The 17,650-nt window shown below is 37.3% G+C and overlaps 2 non-coding genes across 2 annotated transcripts; both read right to left on the minus strand.

Moving 5' to 3' along the window:
* Nucleotides 1-1,845: 1,845 nt before the first annotated feature.
* TRNAP-UGG lies at nt 1,846-1,917 on the minus strand. Its single transcript has one exon. It is a non-coding gene; the product is annotated as a tRNA-Pro (tRNA).
* Nucleotides 1,918-11,955: 10,038 nt separating this feature from the next.
* Nucleotides 11,956-12,028, minus strand: TRNAT-UGU. Its single transcript has one exon. It is a non-coding gene; the product is annotated as a tRNA-Thr (tRNA).
* Nucleotides 12,029-17,650: the final 5,622 nt, after the last annotated feature.

Consider the following 17,650-nt stretch of genomic DNA (forward strand, 5'->3'; position numbering starts at 1 on the left):
ATATTAAATTGTTTACTGAGGGGAAGTAAAGGAGGAAGTGAGAAAAAATTTGTAAGTCAAAATCTTATGAAAATGAATGTTGAAAACTATGTGTAATTGGAAAAATACAATACTGTTGAGAAAAAATTTAAATGACATATAACTTTTAATTTAAAACTATGCCTAAAGGACATTCCCTTTAAGCAACGCCATACTAGATTTATACCCTAGGGAGATCAAGGGAGAAAAAAGGACCTATTTGTACAAAAATATTTGTAACAATTCTTTTTGAGGAAGCAAAAAAATGAAAATTACGAGTACGTTCATCAACTAAAGAATGATTGAACAAGTTGTGGCATAGGATTGTGATGAAGTTCTATTATTCTCTAAGAAATAACTGGCAGAAGGAAGGGAGGATGGAAAAGGAGTTAGGCAGAAGATCTATATTAACCAAGGGAAAGTGAAGTGAGAATAACCTGGAAACAGCAACAGCATTGTTGTAATTAATGATGATCAACTATGAATAACTTGGTGACTCTGATCAATACAATGATCCAAGACAATTCCAAAAGACTCAGTATGAAAACATGCTATCCACCTCCAGAGAGAGAAATGAGGAACCCTATATGCAAACTGAAGTATAACTATCTCTTTTTTTTTGCAATGTGGCTAATATGTCATCATGTCTGGCATAATTTTACATATATATGGTATCTTATTGCTTGCCTTCTCATTGAGTAGGAGAGGGGTAAGAAGGAGAGAAAGAATTTGGAATTCAATATTATAAAAGAATGAATAAAATAAAAGTGAGGGGAAGAAGACACGCTTATACCTTGCACACAGCATATCCACTAAAGGTGACGTGCATATAATATTGTATATATTTATTAACCATGATGCATTGCGCACACAACAAAGTTGTGTGGCTTACACAAGGCCCATTTCATAAATTAGCACATAGACCAATGGCACAGATATCAATCCACAATAGTAATTAGCAAAGTATTCATTCACACTCTCAGCAAAGTGGCCTGTTTGCCGCTGTGGTCTCCATCTCATGAAGGCTTGGGGATTCCCTACCCTTTTCTCTGAAACACAAGGCCAACAAAGAGGCAAAACAGGAAATTCCCCCAAGCACGCTAGAGCCCAGACCTAAGCAAGGCACGGGCTTCCCCTCCTGCAAATGCCCGGCAGAGTAGCCCCAGGAGCCTCTGCTTTTCCGCGCTGACCATCTTGATTCGGTCATCCGCAGACGCAATAAGAATGCTCTACCACACCTCCGGCACAGACAGTCCCCACGAACTTGGGGTGGATTCTCTAAATTTCCCATCTCTGTTCCTTTGCGCTTCTTCAGTTCTGCTTTGCTCATAGAGCGCGGCGCTGTCTCTGAAGGGGGCACACCAGGTGAGAGGTGCTGCAAAGGACCCCAGGCTCTTATCCTGCCGGGCAGCCTTAGAACCTTCCTAAAACAATTCAAATGGAAAGTATTCCGTTTCCCGGCTTCACGCTGCGATGATGCTGTCTGGTTCCACAGGCATAAAACAAATGAGGTCAGCGCAAAGGCTTTGTAGAATACCTCTTCTCCGCCAGGTGTTTCCTGGGGAACTTCCCAAACACTTGGCTAGCTCTGGCGAATGTGTGCATCATCCTCACTTGTACACCCCTGGAAAGTACACTATTAAGAAAACAATTGTTATTTCGTCAAAGTCATGTTAACATATGCAAGATATAGCAACATTTATTCTTCCACTGCAGTTTTCCCCGCTTTTTGATGTTTTGAAAACCAAAGCAAGTCAGACTTATTAAAAATCTTAATTTGTATTTCTAATAGGGAGAAAGTGGGAAGGGGCTCAGAGGAAAAAACACGGGCTCGTCCGGGATTTGAACCCGGGACCTCTCGCACCCAAAGCGAGAATCATACCCCTAGACCAACGAGCCAGTTGAAAAAACACCCTGAGTAGAATGCCTATGAGGTTATTTAACTTCGCCTGTTTACGTTCTAATTAACAATCATTTATGATTTTTTAAAATTAATTATCAAATTTCTCAATATTTAAGTCACTCATCAGACCTTTAGCTAGAAAATCTAATTCTACGATTAATCTATGTTGGCCCAAATTGTAATCACCTCAGAACGTAATCGTCTGAATTCTAAGTTCTGATTTTTTCTCAATTTCGTTCTAATGAGCAATCATTTCATATTTACAGGCACTGTATGCTAAGCTCTAGCGATACATTAAAAAAAAAAAAAAAGCAGACAAGCTTCCTTACTTTTCTTCATTTCCTCTCCCTCTCTCAGAGCCCTAATTTATAATTAGTAAATAAGCAGCTACTAGGCATTGCTCTGTGCTTTGCGAATATTGGAAAATACATTTGGAAAACTGCAATAACTTTGATGAGGTCCAAACTGTCTAGGAAGAATTGTTCAGGACCACATTTTACAGATAAAAAAATTTACAGCCTACAACTTGTAAATGGCAAAAGAGCGTTTTGAAAAGAAAGAGATTCCAAAGTCAGACTTCTATCCTCTGCAAGTGATTCATATCCCCAAAATATCCCGTCGTGCAAAGATAATAACAATCCTTTAGAAGGAAAAGACGGGGGCCCAGGGAGAGGGTTGAGGCGCTTAACAGAATTCATAATTTCCAAACATTTTTTGGTTGGGAAAAAAAATCAGAACCGTTCAAAATGAAAACACAAGAAAAAAAAAAAATCGGGCCAAGGCTTACATTTTGAAATAAGTTAAAGATTATGGTCCCTTAATAGTTCCACTCTCTCTAAGGTCAGTCAGCTAATCAAAGCTAACCAAACAAGCTCTGGGCAAGCATATTCAGAAAACAAACAAAAACGTTCTGCTGAGGAAAGGAGAAAAGAGAGGAATTTACAGGCCCTTATGTCATCGGGAATCCACTTGCAGGTAGGGAAAGGATTGTGTCAAGTGAAAAACTAGAGAGAGAGCTGCTGGTTGGAAGGTGGGGACGAAAAGGGAAAAAAAGCAAAGTTTCAGTGATTTGGAAGTGGTCTGAGAAAGGAGAATAAAGGAAGACAGATCGTATCGTTCCAAACACTATAAACTGTAGATACCTAGTACTGATTCCTATCCTTTTTTTTTTCTCCCCAAGAAGAAACATAACAGAGAGAAGCCAAATTTAGCCATCATAACTATGAATATGAATGTGATAAACTTGGCCAGACAACAGATGTAGAATGGATTACAATAGGAAGAATCCAAATAATTGCTGACTAAGAAAAACAAATTTAAAACATAATATTCACGGAGACTTACTTGAGGCCTTGAAACAAAATTTATTGATTCAGGTGAACCCAAAAAAGCAGAAGAGGCAGTCACAATCTTGGACAAATATCAAGAGGAATGAATGAATAAAAGTAAAAGAAAAACAAGAAGAAAAATCACATTATATTTAATATTACAAGAGAAGGAGGGAAGGAGATAATTAGGGCCTGCACAGAGTGAGTGATACCTGAAGGGAAAGAGAAAAGACATGGAGTGAGCCCTCCTATGCGCTAGAACCAGTGGAATTCCTCCATTCAGGCAACTTCTCTGGCTGCACTCTTAGGGTTATGGTGTATCTATACTGCAAGGGTCCTTCCTTTGTAATGCCAGAGAAACTGAGGCAAGACAGAGATTGGTTTTTAATCTTTTAATTGGGGAGAGTTTAGGCTAATCGACCAAATTGAACTCATGTTCAAAAATCATTTGGTCCAGAGTGACTGGGGTACAGCATTTATATAGCAAAGCAAGCAGGTGATACAGAAGCAAAAAGAATGCAGTTAGGTCATCAGGCAACTGTTATACAAAAAATTATATTTCTCACAGTCTAAAATAATAACGGATTTCACACAATGATGGGAATGGACTTGGGATCTGTACAATGGTGGAAATAACAGGATACATACAGTAAGGGCTATGCTATCCCACCATTATATCCCACCAACCTTGCCACTCTTGCCACCTGAAATCCTGGTTCAATCCCATGTATGAGAAATACTCAGGTTTCCACAAGATGTTACAAATTTCAAAGCAATGCAGGATAGTAAGCACTACTGATCAATCAGCTATCAGAAGGAAATAGCCTAACTTCAAAGTCCTGATAAATAGAAACTAGTTTAAAGTAGCTGGGTCAATAGTTGGAAGGCCGCTTTTCTTCAATGCTTGCTTAATAAGCCCAATGCATTTTACCTGACACACCCTGAGGGCACATAGGAGCCCTATGCTTATCCCTACCTAACAAAAGTATCTCTTCTCTATATCATGTACAAATAAAAGTCAATCCAAGCTCTCCCTACACCCCTTCCCTTTCCTGTGCAAAGTAACCTTTAGGGGATTAGAGCCACTTCTAACATTCCCAGGGTTCATCATTGCTCCTTTGTCTCTGGGGTAATGTGCCCACCCCTTTTCATCTGTCCAGACTACTGTTTCCATGATCAGCAATACTTGACAGGGTCCTTTCCAATCAGGCTGAAGTTGGTCTTCATCCAGGATTTTATTTTCTTAATACTTTTTTATTTATTTTCCTATATATGTCACCTTTCACAAATTTGTTTAGCAACAATATATATAACTATACATCCATACTTTCTTGAAGCTAAGTCAGACATTAATTGTACTCCCCAATGACTTTCCTGATGCAGAATTGACAAAATTTCTCTCATAATTTGTTTATTAATCATTACTCTCCTATCTGGTAGTAACCGAAGATTAAGCTCAGTTTCAATTGATCCAATTTAATCAAATTTTTCTTTCCAGTTTCCATAAACACGGGGGTCACTTTCCTCTCAGGGACTTGGAGAACTAACATGCATTTTTGTAGATTCCCTGAACTAGGCTGACTTCTTATTAGCCTTCTTATCTGATAATCCATTTCCCTTCTCCTCAAATACCTCTCCTCTCTGGCGTCCATTTATGTGTACTATGACAACTTTATTTAATAACAAGTTAGTCGGCACCTGTTTTACCAATTTCCTATGTATTAATTCATTCCCTGTGCTGTTTATCATTCCTCTTCCCTTATGAAATGAAGTACCCTAAATAAATACCTGCTTTCTCTCTCTAATACTGTAATTTCCTTTTACATACTCTTTCCCCAGGAAATTTAGTTGAGCATCGTGCTTCTGTAACCTTATTTTTCTTTTCTCCAGTCATCAGCAAATCATCCACATATTGAAGTAAAGTTATTCTTTTTGGAACTGGAAATTTTTCTAACAATTATTCCAAAACTTGTCCAAATAAATTAGGGGATAGTAAATCCTTAAGGTAAAACAATCCATCTAAATTGTTCCTGTAAAAGGATTTTCCCATTCAAAAAATCAAATAAATCTCTACTTTCTGGACCTAGGCAGGCTCAAAAGACATTCTTTAAATTTACTACACTAAACCATCCATCCCAGTGTGGAATTTTTTCATGATAGTATAAGGGTCATGCTCCCTTCCATAGAAACAGGATATTATCTTACTCATACCATCTCACCTTTTCTTTTCCGGTTTACCTTTAGTGGAGAGATTTTTATTTTCTTATCTAACCCAAAATATTGGGTTTATTTGTTTTTACTTCCATTAAAAAAAACTATTTTTACTTGATTATACACTTCCATTTTTAAAATTCAGTTTTTCTATTAAATTTTTTCCTAATAAATTGTTCCCTGCCTCAGGAAACAGTTATCCAATTAACTCTTCTTTTAATTTTAATTTAATAGGTACAAATATGGGTACCAAAACTCCTATTCCTTTTATTCCTGAGGCTGTAAGTTTCTGAGTTGAAAATCTTACCCTTTTTGGTTTGAAATTCAGAGACAACCTAGTCTCTCTAATATCCACTAAAAGACCACCTTCTCTTCCCATGGTCCCACCTTTAAATTTATCGAGGGCTCCAGGTGGGACCAACTATTCAGAAACTCCTGATCTCCTTGTTCCTCATTAAAAGTCATTAGAGGGGCCACTCTTCCTTCATCCTTTGGTTCAGAGCCTTCCCTCTTAAAGAGTCCAAATTTTTCATAACAGAAGCATCAAGCTAAGTTAAAGGAATTATAATTGGGCCTACCTTGGTCCCTTCCTTTCCTCTTCTTGCACCTGCTCCCAACGATTCTCCTTTCAAACCCACTCTTTCTTTCTTTCTCTCCCTTTCCTCGCCAAAAGCAGTGTCAGAAAAGGAAAATTTCATCAGAAAATGCTGTCCTAGGAAACAGGAACTTTTTTGGCAACTTTTCAAAGGTGAAGTGATGAGGTTAAAAAACTTAGATCAGTATCAAAAGAGGAGTTTCTAAAAATTAAACAAGACGACCTATTCAGGTTGTAGAGGGCAGAATTATGATTGTGTTGCATCAACGAGATTGCTAAAGAGGTTCAGGAAAGAGTTCTAACTAGAATTGGATGCACTTTATGCCTTAAGTATACCAGACCAGTAAAACAGGAGATAGACTAAGGGAAGTGGGGATAGATTCCTCTAATTATATAAAGATATATGCAATGTACATGCGCATGGATGAACTGTCAGGAGTCAGAAATTTTGATTTCCTTCACAAGCTAATTGTACAATAATTCAGAGTCTGATTCTTTTTGTACAGCAAAATAATGTTTTGGTCATGTATACTTATTGTGTATCTAAGTTATATTTTAATATATAACATCTACTGGTCATTCCTGCCATCTAGGGGAGGGGGTGGGGGGGGGGTAAGAGGTGAAAAATTGGAACAAGAGGTTTGGCAATTGTTAATGCTGTAAAGTTACCCATGTATATATCCTGTAAATAAAAGGCTATTAAATAAAAAATAAAAATAAAAAAAAAAATAAAAAGGCTTTTAATATTCAAAAAAAAAAAAAAAAAGCCAAACAAAGGGTTTTATATTTGATCTTGAAATAATAGGAAACCACTAGAATTTGAATGAAGAAAAGAGAGGTAGTGACATGATCAGATTTATACTTTAGGAAGATTATTTTGGCAGCTGAATGGAGGACCAATTAGAGTAAAGAAAACTTGAGACAGAGAAACCAATTAGACGTTTACTGCATGTGAGATGTGAGATGATGGGAGTCTACACCTGAAGGGCATTAAATGGAGAAATGAAAGTTTAGGACAGACATTGCAAAGATTTGGCAATAGACTGGTTATATGGGGTATGTTCAAGGGAAGAACTGAGATTGGCATGAAGTTTATTAAATTCCTATTATTTGGTAGGCATGGGCCTACATACTATCTATGTGTGTTCTTTGGTCATACGTGCTCCCTCTCCCATGCACATTCTCTCCCAATGTCTATGGCCTCTCCATACTGTTCTTTACATGTTTTCCTTGCCTAGATTCTTATTCTTGACATAATATAAAAATCTGCTGTACTCTATGTATAAAAAGATTTACACTTGCCATTTATTTTATAATGCTACTCACTGTGGCTTTGAATGAATGCTGACCCATGTTATATTGTTTGAAACTAAGGTAGCTTTCATGAGGGCCATTACTATGGGAGAGACCTGGATTGTAAATTTTAAGACTCAAGACCATAGGATTGTACAAATCCTATCTATTGCCCAAATTAGAAAATAAATTGCAGTCTTGCAGTCTCCATGACAACAATTTGACCCTTCATGGCTATCAGTCAAGATTCTCAGTTTATGCTACTAAAGAGTTCTAGTTACTTCTTATTAACTTATTTAGATATCTAGCAGCTATCTGCTACATTTGGGTCCTTTCAGGCTCCTTTCTCACTAGATGGATCATAAATAGCTGAGAATTGTATTTACATTTTTTTAATTCATTCTAATCCGAGCATCTCTTCTGCTGTCCTGTTTGTGAGGCTTCTCAAAAATCATTCCGGGTGGTCCATTAAAAACAGTGAATATGTCTCTTCCTTTATATGAATAATTAAGTATTTTCCTCCCTCCACCTCCATCCCATGGGCATGACCTAAGCCTCACTTCCCTCACCTAAAATAAGGGTGTGAAATTATATCTGTCAAGATACTATTAGGAGATACTCTGTTTTTTAGAGCTAAGGCCTGAGCTTAGCACAACAACAATCCTTTGCCCCCACCCTCTGGATGATCTCAGAATTGTTTCACATAATTACTGTATTGCTTTGACCAGTACTAGGTGTTCTCTGAGCTAAGATAATAGTAGGGAACAATCTCAGACAACTTTTGATCATAAAATCCTGCTACAAATCACACCTACCACATTGTCACTGTTAGCCCTCATTGTCGGGGTTACATCTCACTTCTTAGGCATTGGTAAAAGTATTAAGATTTCCCCACTCATTGGGGCTTAGGTGGAGAGGGGATTGGAAAGTGGAGCAACTGGTATATCTGCTTTCCCTCCTTGCTCAAGCCATTTCCCTCACTATAGAAAATAAACTTCTGTTTTAGTTTATGCTAAGTTCTTACTTGCTCTATCTGTTCAGCTCAGACCTCAGCACGCCAAGAGGTTCAAGCCAATTGACAACTCTGAAGTCTAGATTTGTATACCCTTATAGCTTATAGACAAATAATACAATGAATCTTATCCAATCTTACACAGCCTTGAGTCTAATTTCATTTAAACTTGTTGGTTGATTAGAGTCAGTTCAAATCACTGGATGTATGTGTAAAGCTATAAACTGGGAGATAGAAGAATGAAAAGGACACAATCCCTGCCCTGATCACATAATTTAAAATTTGAAACCCATTCATATCTCAATGTCGTTTGCATTTTAAACCATTTAAGAGAATAATTTTAGCTTACTTTGTATAACACAATCACAAAACATTTTACCTCACCTCTCGAGATTCCTGTTCTCACAATCATCCCAGAGAGGTGGGCAGAACAAATATCATTTCCCCCATTTTAGAGTAGAAAACTGAACCTCTACAGAATAAGGAATACTGACAAAATTTCAGAGTTGATAAAGTGCTAGAATGAAGGACTCTACCCCTTCTGACTCCAAGCACAGTGCTCTTTTCACTCTCTGCTGTATAAGAGTGATGAAAGCATGTTTTGTTCTTTTAAACAAAGTTGGGATTCAACTTTGGAACGTGATGGAAGATGGATTAAATGAGAAGAGGAGGACGAAAATCACAAGAGATCTTAATGGGATGGGCCTTGGACTATAAACTAATTTAAGATTCAAGACTATAGAGTTGTAGTAATCCTATCTATTTTCCAAATTGGAAAGCTAACTAAACTCCATAGCTTCAGTGACAAAATTTACTTAAAGGTAAACCTGTTAGTACTTTAAAGGCAATTTAGAATTGGGGGGAGGAGCCTAGGAAGGGGGTTCATTCTCCATATTCACTTGTTACTTGTTAAACTTGAATATTGTAATATCCCTTCCAAGGTTCAAATGCCAGGCCTTTGATGGGAGGAGGAAGGGAAAAAGAGAACTTTTATTTAGTTTACCTAGAAAGGTAAGCCTTAAGACCACCAGCTTTTTCTTTTTTTTTTTTTTTCATTATAACTTTTTATTGACAGAAGAGATGCCTGGGTAATTTTTTACAACATTGTCCCTTGCACTCACTTCTGTTCCAACTTTTCCCCTCCCTCCCTCCAGCCCCTCCCTCAGATGGCAAACCGTCCTATACATGTTAAATATGTCACAGTATATCCTAGATACAATATATGTGTGCAGAACTGAACAGTTCTCTTGTTGCACAAGGAGAATTGACCACCAGCTTTTTCTAATCAAGTTTGTTTTTTCATTGAAGCTTTTTGTTTCCAAAACATATGAAAGGATAATTTTTCACCATTGACCCTTGCAAAACGTTGTATTCCAATTTCTCTCCCTTCCCTCTACCCCCTCCTTTAGATGGCAAGTAATCCAATATATGTTAAACATAATAAAAATATATGTAAATCCCAAATAGGTATATGTATTTATGCAATTATCTTGCTGTACAAGAAAAAAACCAGGTCAAAAAGGAAAAAAAGAAAAAAAAATAAAATTCAAGCAAACAACAACAAAAGAAAGGAAAATTCTATGTTGTGATCTACATTCAGTTCCCACAGACCTCTTTTTGGGTGTAGATGGCTATTAACATAAGATCATTGGAACTAGCCTGTCTATCAGAATTGATCATTATCTAATCTTGCTGTTGCCATATACAATGATCTCCTGGTTCTGTTTATTTCACTTAGCATCAGTTCTCTCCAGGCTTCATTCATATACCATTACTTATTCAGCCATTCTCCAATAGATGGGCATCCACTCAGTTTCCAGTTTCTTGCCATTACAAAAAGGGCTGCCACAAACCTTCTTGCACATGTGGGTCCTTTTCCCTCCTTTAAGATCTCTTTGGGATATAAGCCCAGTAGAAACACTGCTGAATCAAAGGGTATAAACAGTCTAACCAAATTTAAAAGAAATATTTGCAAGTAAAAATTCAAAACATGGTTTATATCTTTTGGTCTCATAATCTGTATAATTACCCTAGTGTGGGGGACAGTGAACCCAAATTAAAATCAGAGACTCTCAGGGTAGGAAAAAAAAGCAAAAAGAGATTTATTACAATCTCCCAAGAAAGGACATCTCCCAACCAGGGCATCTCCCAGCTGACAGGATATCAGTTAAGGTTGTGCAAAGCACAAACTACAAAATACAAGATTAAAAAGAACAGAAGACCCTCCCTTTAACCTTTTCTCCCATTGTCTGGGGAAGGGCTTACTGACTGACTGTCCAAATCTTACCTGAGATAGGACACTTTCTTCTGTGTGTTGTAATGTTTCATAGTGTTTACATTTAAGTGATTGTGATCAATTGCAAATATTGTTCTCCTGGTTCACTCTTCATCAACTCACACATCTTCCTAAGTTTTCTGAATTCTTCACATTAATTTTTTTCTTACAGAAAAGTAACATCACGTTAATATACTATAATTCTCATCCATTCCCCAAATGATAGACACTCTATGTTACAAAAAAAAAAAAAAAAAAAAAAAAAAAAAAAAAAAAAAAAAGAGAGAGAGAGAGAGAGAGAGAGCTACTATTAATATTTGTATATTGGACCCTCCTGGAGGCAAGTACCTTGGTACTTGAACCCCTAGTTCAAAAGCTGACTGATCCCTATCTTCTAACATTATTTCACATAATATTCCAGAAGGTTGGACCAATGCAAAGCTCCACTAATATTAGCTTGCCTATATTCTTCAATATTGACTGTTTCCCTCAGATTATCGATTTTTGTTGATTTGCTGCATGCCGGATAAAACTTCAGAGTTACTTTAACTTGCTTTTAAAAATTATTAGTGATTCGAAAGGTTTTCTCATAAGACAGGTGATCATTTTCATTGTTCTCTTAGAAATGGTTCATATAACTTTTGACCAAGAAATTGGCTTTAAAAGGAATTACCTTCAATATATTACAATCTGCAACATTCCCCTTGCAGAAGATTATTTATTAAGGATCTTGGAACCTAGTCCATTTTCATGTGGGCTTAAACTGTTGGAAATTGACAAAATCTGCAGAGGAAAAGATGAGCAGAAAACACTTAAAAGGACTGGAAAACTGGGACAGGATATGCAGCATTCAGAAATACAGTAGACTCATACAAGTTTGTTGTTTGTTTTTTTTTCCCCCTTCCTTTCTTCCTTCCATTTTTCCTTCCTTCTTTCCTTCCAATTTTTCCTCTTCCCATAATTTTACCTTCTTTCTTTCCATCCATCCTTCCTTTCTTATCTAGCAGTGCCTAGCACGTAGTAAGCACTTAAATATCACACTAGTAAGTGTTTAATAAAATGCTTGTTACCTGCCTTCTTTCCTTCCTTCCTTTCTTACCTTGCATCTGTACTATTTCTAGGAAAAGGAAATAAAAGAAAAGGTCAAACAACAAAAGAGTAAATTAGAAGGAAGAAAAAGTAGGGAGCCACCGATCGACATTGCTAAATGTGACGGAAATCCGTGTCTCTTCTCCCCCGAGATTGTCTCCTTCTCACTAAGCAATTTCAAACGAAAACAAAACATAGGACCAATTTAATTTCAAACAAAATGTATCAGACAGGCCCCAGCGAGATTTGAACTCGCGACCCCTGGTTTACAAGACCAGTGCTCTAACCCCTGAGCTATGGAGCCAGCAATACTTAAGGAGTCCTGAAGCGCTCCTATGTTGTCGCCGACTGATGTGCCGTTGTACTACGTTAAAGGCGTAAGGGTGGGTTGAGCGTTGAGCGCGCGCCCGCAGCCAACCAGGCGGCGAAACTATTGGCGAAGATATCATAGGAAACCGGAGACCAATGAAATGCGCCGGGCACAAAAGGAGTCGTGCCTGTGTGTAGGGCGGGGAAAGGACCCGAAATCTGGAACCGAGAAGGATAGAGGGAACTGGGAGAAAAATGACGGAGCCTGGATAAGAGGATAGAGCCCTAACCTGGTAGTGGAGAAACGTGGGCTTTAATGCCTGCTGGGTCACTCACTGCCCAGCCATGTGGCCTTGTCCGAGTTACCCGTGGGCCTCAGCTTCCTCATCTACAGCAAAGACGCCTTTTCGGCTCTGACATTCTCTGAAATAGACGGGCTCGAGAGCTGACTCTGGGGAGGGGCTGGGGCGGGAGGAGTAGGAATTGGGGGAGGAGGGTTAAGGAGGAGGAGTCAGTGAGTCTGGCAGCAGTGACAAATGGAATGGAGAGAGAGGGAGAAGAGAAGAGAAGAGAAGAGAAGAGAAGAGAAGAGAAGAGAAGAGAAGAGAAGAGAAGAGAAGAGAAGAGAAGAGAAGAGAAGAGAAGAGAAGAGAGGAGAGAAATAATTCTGACAGTAGTGGATAGAATAGATTGGAAAGATGAGAGCAGTGGATTAGGAAAAGTAGGGAGCTCCTCTGAAAATGGTCCAGAGTGGTCCCCAGGGCAGGATCCTATGAAGCCCAGGAGAATGCAAGCTGCAACCATCTTTGAGAAAGGATATTATGGAAAAGGAAGGAGTTATAAGCCAAAAAAATTGCTGATGAAGAATGGGGAAAAGGAAAAACGAAAATCTAAGGGGGTATTTTACATTGCCTCTTAAGATAATGGGGATTGGTTGAACAAAATGTAGCATATTAATATAAGATATTGTTATATCTTTACAAATGATTTTTAAAAATTACTTGAGGAAATACTAAGTATAAACTGAAATAGTTCAGTAGACAGAACTAGAACTAGAACAATTTGTACAAAGAAAGCAATATTGTAAAGAAAAACTTGGAAAGACTTGAGAACTCTGATCAAAACAATGACCATTGGTGCCTTCAGAGAAGTAAGGATTGTGTGGGATAGTAAATCCAAATTAAAATCAGAGACTCTCAGAGTAAGAAAAAGCAGAAAGGGATTTATTACGATCTCCTAATAAAGGACAACTTCCATCTGAGAAGGTATTTGTCAGCAGGAGTGCAAAACTCAAACTGCAAAATACAAGATTATTGACCAGAAGCTCCCTCCCCTTGACTTTCTCCCCCATTCTAAATGGGAAAATCTATCCCAGAAATAAAAGAATAAATTGTTTTTAAAAGAAGTACTAAGAGGTGGTGACAAACAGGAGGGGGAATGTTCATCCAAGACAATCAAATACCTGCTGCTAACAGCTGGACATAGGTGGAAGCCACATCTTTTTGAGAAGCTTCACCCAGTTTATCCCATACAATACCTCCTCTTTATTTATTTACTTTTGAAGACTTACACCATTCTTGATACATTTCCTCAAGCATCTTGTGCTCAGTCTCCTCTTCCTCTGGGTCTTGTTTGTCTTTTTTCTACTGGAGTACTGCTTCTTTAATCTGAGTAGTTTGGTCTGCTATCAAATCCAGTATCTTTGTTGTCTGGTTAATAATCATTTTCACTATGGCCTGGAGTCTAATGAGTCTATTCAGCATACAAATTGGAGTTCTATACCCCAAATCCCATTTAGGGCCATCACCCCAACCATTTGTGTCCTTAGTAATTTGAGTAGATAATCTTTTCACAAAGAAAAATACTTATCACTAAAGTCAGCAACAGTAAAAATGCTAAAAGAAACAGAATATGCACCTAGCAACAGATAGATGACTACGCCAAATACTCAGTTATTTAGGATATAATGACCATATATTTTCAGATAGGAAACTGCAAGATATTACATACTTGAATTGTGCTCTCTTGTTCTGATTATAAACATTTTATATAAGAGGAAAAAACAGGGACTATTATAATCAAAAACTGGTTCTTCAGGCCTCAAGCCTGAGAGTACATAACATGATAGGATAAAGCATTGTTAGCTAATTGTGACAAAAATTCCACCTTATAGCTAGACTCAGAAATAATGAGATGGGTTCTTATTCAAAGGAACACCACTGGGAAACTTGAGTTAGAAAGATCCCACCTTAAGTAGAGGCCAAGGTTGTCCACCTAATTCTTGCCCAGATACTAATTTCCACCAGTAATAATTCAGGATCACATTCCTCTGAGTAGCTTGTGGCTTATTCCTTTCAGATAGTGGATTACTGGCTTGATGATCCATCAGACAATCATACGTGAATTCAAAACTTCAAATAACATCAGCTACAATTCCAAGATATTTTATCTTAAATAGTCTCTTTAATCCAAATTTCAGATAAATTTAGCTCTCAAGGATTACATATCCTAACTAAATATTACTATAACTTTACATTGATAACAGTAAGAGATTCATCCTAGAAAGTTCTCAGCTTGTCTTCATGTGTAAGTAGATAGGTTTTAAATTTAACATTGCACAAATCATTTTACTTTAAGATGCTCAATAACCAATCCATATCAAAACATATTCAGATCAAAACATGTTCAGTATTAACCATATTCAAAGGGACAAAGATATAGATCACTGTTCTCAGAATCTCCCTAAACAATAGGAATGACCAATTAAAACTCACATAGAATACAAATATACTGTCCTAATTTCACACTAAAGAACCCTATCAGAATTAACATTAATAATTTTTTCAACCTAAAAATGTTTATTCAACTTCCTCTAATGGAGGAGTCCCTATACATTTTTCTGGAAATATTAACAACAGGTACAATAGCAATATTGTCAAAATTCCTCTAAGCACAAACATTCTCACCTCCCACCAAAACATTCCTAATTGCAAAGTTAATATTAGATATTATAAATTGTCCTTAACAGTCCATTCTTGAGGTTTCCCCAGAAGTCCTTTAAGCCTGGTGTTCTCAGTCTGCAGACTGCAGTCTTGGTCATCTATAATGTCGGGTAAGATACTTCCCATTCTGCTTTTTCCAGGACTTAATAAGCATCCATTCTCTTGGAACTGCAAACTTCAAAGATGTCTGGGCCAGCAATTCTTGCTTCCCAAGGTCTGAAAGGGATGAGGACACTGCCAGTAAAGAATTCCTTAAAAAATTATTTATTTCTCGTCCCAAATAAAATAAACCAAACAGCATTGAATATGGGGAAAATCCCAGATCACTTCTGGGAACAGTTCTAATTTTTTAACAAACCAATAGGCAAACATATGGTTTAAGGCAATTTAGATTCTAACTTCAATTTAGTAATCTGTTTCTTAAGAATATGATTCATTCTTTACACTTTCCCTGATGAGGGAAGATGCCCAGATGTATGGAATTGCCACTCATTTTGCAATTCCCTCCCCATCATTTCTTATAAAACCTTAGAAGTAAAATATGTTCCTTTATCTGAATCAATAGTCTCTACCAATCTTAAGTACAATTTGTTCCAATGTTATTCCACTAATCTCTCAAAGCAGCAGAACCCAGAGGAAAGCTTCCACCCATTCACTATATATCCATTTTCCCAATATTTGGGAAATATCATCCCAATGATATTTCTCAAATGAAATATCATTTCATTAAAACCTATCCTAAATATTTTGGAACCAGGCTCCTTCCCTCTGGAGGGACATCTCCTCAATATTTCTTATTTATCTTTAAACATATTATACACCTTTCAGATACAATTTATTTTGCAATTAGATATATCCCTATATGCCATATTTTCTTGATTTTACTTCTTTTGTTGTGCCAAAGTTCCTTTTTAATGTCATGACCCAGTTTCTCCAGTTGTCCTATTTAGTTATTCTGCCTCAGGTTATATAACCTTTCCCTCTTAATGTTTGAGGAGATAAAGGTTTTATATCTTTAGGCTATAGACATTCCTTCTTATGTTTGACAAGATAAAGGTTTATCCATTTTTGATGTAATTAGAATATCAGTAACCCCCCTCCATTGTGTCATCCTAGGGGCCTCCCCCCTCCATTAGGTTATCCCCATCCAGGTACCTCTCCCATTATGTCATTGTTCTTGTTATCCTATAAAGAAGCTTGCTGTCCCATACTCGGGTCTGGACTCTTTGAGATGATAGTCTAGTCCAGCCCTGGAATTAAATATGGATTCATTGGTCCCAGTATCTCTCTCCATTTAATAAACCATTGAATTGGTCTCTAATCTCTGTCTTGCTCAGTTTCTTAGGCATTACACTTTGTTAAAGAAAGAAAGAAAGACAAACTTTAAGATTAAAATTCTAAAAATCTTTGGACCAAATTTCACAAAATTTATACCACAATGTTAAAGCACAGCTCATACAGTTTTTACAAATTACCCAATACATAATTTAGAAAGCAACATAATAGCTTAAATATATTTCACCTAATTAGGAGACAAATATGTGACTTCTTTAAGTAAGTTATCAGAGAATCAAAATTTTTAACTTAAAATCAAATGAAATACTGATTTAAATTTCTAGAAAAATATTAACACACATATATTTCTAAAATCTTATACCAGAATAAATAAGTTCACAATAGTAATTATCTCATACAATTTCAGAATCAGAATTCCAATTTAAAGTCACTCAGCCCCAAAATTTAAGGTGGCAGAAAACTTCCCTTTCTGGTCCATTTACAGGGCTTTAAGAAATTGGTGAACTTTAGAGTTGAGGGAAGGAAAATAGGGTTGGAGAAATTTAGACCCAAGTGTCCAGATGTAGGTCTGTGGCCAGGTGATTAACCCACTCCCCATGACAGAAATGGGGGGGGGGGAGAATCATGTCAAAGATGTTGGGGTACCAGCACAAATCCCAGAAGAAAAATCCAGGTTAGCCAGGGACACAAGCCTAGGCAGGATAGATTCCACAAACATGAAAAGCTCAGAAAATTCCAGAGAGGATGTTTTTTTTTCCTTCTGCAGTTTCTATAAGCCTCAAGTTCTGGCCCTTAGAAGGGCCATGTAAATTAGGCCCATTTAAAAACACAACAGACTAACTCAAGATAGCTGATGAGAAACAGTGCCAAGTAACTTCATGATTACACTCAAAAACCCCAAAATCTGCAGTTCTGTAATTTTTAACTATTTCTGCAGACCCCAACTTGGCCAGTTCTAGATCCACAGAAAGGTCAGTTGTTGTTTTTTTTTCCCCCTTTTTGGTCTGACAGTTTAAAACTTTCCCTATCTCAGAACTAGTCTTTCTTCTCTCTAGCTAAAAGCTATTTGTATAAGTTCAATTATGCACAAAGCAAGCCTTTTAGCACAAAGCAAGCCAAATAGCCAGATTTTTTTCTAATTGCTGAGACAAACACAGAAAACAAAACATAAGCTCCCTCATGCACGCAGGTGGTGCACACACACAGTTTTTCTAAATCAGGTTCCCATCCTCGACCCCACCTAGGTGTGGAATCAAGGAGAGGAGTTCTGGAGCCAAAACCTTAGAAGCCAGCCCAGCAGATATTGAAGGCTTCTTTTA

This window comes from Sarcophilus harrisii, chromosome 4, assembly GCF_902635505.1.
Source record: "Sarcophilus harrisii chromosome 4, mSarHar1.11, whole genome shotgun sequence".
NCBI classification, from domain to species: Eukaryota; Metazoa; Chordata; class Mammalia; order Dasyuromorphia; family Dasyuridae; genus Sarcophilus; species Sarcophilus harrisii.